Source organism: Teleopsis dalmanni, chromosome 2 (assembly GCF_002237135.1).
Source record: "Teleopsis dalmanni isolate 2A chromosome 2, ASM223713v2, whole genome shotgun sequence".
NCBI classification, from domain to species: Eukaryota; Metazoa; Arthropoda; class Insecta; order Diptera; family Diopsidae; genus Teleopsis; species Teleopsis dalmanni.
Genome location: NC_051847.1, coordinates 115,944,170 through 115,946,975, shown reverse-complemented (window position 1 = coordinate 115,946,975; position 2,806 = coordinate 115,944,170). Strand labels below are relative to the sequence as shown.

General features: G+C 28.0%; 1 long non-coding RNA gene across 1 annotated transcript; it reads left to right on the top strand.

The window, feature by feature from the left end:
- The first annotated feature begins 642 nt into the window (after window positions 1–642).
- On the top strand, window positions 643–1,209 carry LOC119685455. The gene is made up of 2 exons (XR_005252801.1): window positions 643–707; window positions 1,032–1,209. It is a non-coding gene; the product is annotated as an uncharacterized LOC119685455 (long non-coding RNA).
- Window positions 1,210–2,806: the final 1,597 nt, after the last annotated feature.

Below are 2,806 nucleotides of genomic sequence, written 5' to 3'. Positions count from 1 at the left end.
AACTTGTAAGGCTTTACCTTGAGCTTATTTTGGAATATTTGTCGGACGCATATTATATTTATATATAACGTAGACCTATTATATTCTATTCTAGTCTTCATCATTAAAAATAATTCGGGACTTATTTCGTGTATAACGCGATTACTAAAATATTTGCAGGTCTTATATGAACATACTATAGACTGTAAATTTAATATGGTTTTGATATATTTAATATAGCTACTCATTGATTTTTTCCTAGTAATTTTAATTATCTTTTTATATTATTTTTTATGTTATATTCCATATGTATTCCTTGGTGATAAAACAATGAATTTAGCAACGCACTGCGCCCTTAAGGTGTTACAAATATTTAGCCCAAAAATAAATTAGTATCAAACCCTACTTTTTTTCTGAATCGGTTTTGTAACGGTTTAGTATCCTCTATACTTTTCACAGAGCAGAAGTCTTGTATAGAAATTTGGATAGTAGTACCATATAATTGTAGTAAATTGATATGTTGTGTTATGTGAAATCTGTGTGAATTATTTGTGTGTTGTCTTCTATTCTCTATCCCTATGTATGCATTTTAACCCCGGTAACAATTTGCCTGATGTGATTGCCATTTGTGTTATTTAATACAAAAATATTGATTAAAATATTTCGTTGAATTTTTCACAAAATCACAGGCGGCAAGGTTAAGACGTCAAGGATTTGCTCAATCAAAGGTAACATAACATAATGGAATAAAAGAGCATGTAAGCAACCTATATGTAGGTACCCTGGCTAGTAATGTACTGTATTTGGAAATATTTTTTTATCAAAATATTTTTGATTTTTTGTTATAGAACTTACTTTGTGGTGATTTCTGTTTAATTTTTTGATTTAGTTTATTTAAACAGTTTTGTTTAAATTTAATATTGACTCTTAATTTATATGTTTTATTTCATAAAATTATCTTAACACAGCCACGTTTATTATATTTATTTTCTATATTATATATATACTGCGTTATATTGCATAGTAATTGTTTCATTGTATACATTTTACAGAACAATAAAGAAAATAACAAAGGTACACCACTTCGTGATGCCCCACCACCAACACCAATTACCAAAGGCATAAACTTAACAACCACACCAATTGTCAAGAAGGAAAAACGGCAGACAAGTTCAAGATATAATGTCTCAAAAAATTGCGAACTAACACCACTGAATCCTCTGAATGAAAGTAAGTTAAATGATATTAAAAATTATTATTCATAATAAGTAATAAAACGTTATTTTTCTTTATGTCTATATTAATTTTATTCTTTTTTTTTAATGTTTTCTTTTATAAATAATTTAAATATTTTTGAAATTGTACGCATAGTTTTTACTCGTTCAAAATTAATTTTCAAAAATACTAGTTCAAGTTAGAAATAACAATTTTACTCACCCTTCTGTTGTGCGTGTACAACTCTGCTCTCTTAATGAAACCCTCTTGTGAAACCACATCAGCTGGTTTGTTTCACTGGTATATATTTGTTTTTGTTTGTATTTGACGTAAATTGTTTGTTTACTCCTTTTAAAGCAAGTTCAGAGCGGTCGACCAAGCATTGGGCTCCTGTGTGAGTGCGCAATTGAAGAGAAACTGCAAATGTAACGAGTAAAAATATAAGGTTTAGTACGGTCAATAGATATTAGAGGTGGTGAAAACACATGTGCACACATCTTATCTATGTAGAATTTTATTCATTCTGGTACTGTGGAAATAATGCTAGTTTTAATAGTAATAATATAAAATTGTTAGCTTATTTATTTTCTTAATAAAATTTAATATACTAAACTTTTCATTTTAGTAATTTGTGTATTTATTGTTACACGTATAAAGTTAGTTGCTGTCGGGACTGAAAAACTGCATTTTATTTTCGAGGTAGACGAGTACCTCTGGAACATGGTCCTGGTCATTTATTCAACTTACACAAGGTTATCAAATTGCATGTGTCTATGCGAAATAAAGACAAGCTCTCTTATAGACATATGGTTGGTCATTTCACCATTTTTTAAGTTTATAAATTTGATCAAGCGTTTGCATTATAAGCGATAATATTGCGGCATTAAACAATTATAAGAAATCATTGGAATAGTATGGTTCCAATCACATATTGACCAATTGTAATAAACCTTGTCTAACAAGATTTACAAATTTTTAAAGCCTGATTCATGTCAAGATAATTGATTGAAAACATTTCAGGCAATCATTTGCAATTAAAAAGCTGTATCAATTAAATTCGTGATCTCTGTTTAGTCACAATAGATAAAAATGGAACCGTTGAATTATTTAAAAATACTATTATCAAACTTTATACATGAGTTATTGACTTACTTCTGCACTTGGGTAAATATGTTTCTGTAGAAAAGATATATATTCATTTATAATCGCTACTGTCACAATGAATTAAATCCAATATAAGATCCCATTATTTCATACAATACAATCGCTATATTGCTATATTATTAACTGATCTATTTACATAAATATTTACATAGATATTATACTATCTTACTGTTCAAAACATAATATTTTTGCTTCCCTAATTTTGCATTTCTTTCAGTTATTTACGCAACTGTGTGCTCTACTGAAATCAAATAACAATTCCTTATCTATCAAACATTCGTCGTTGATCTCCATTTGTTATTGGAACTTCGATTATTTTTTACATAATGTATGTAAGGTTGTTAAATCTTTATTGATCGTAATATTTTGAATATATTTTATCGTCTTAGATCTTTGGATTTTCATTTTTAGAAACTAGAAATGTTGAGATTCAATGGATGTTGTTTTA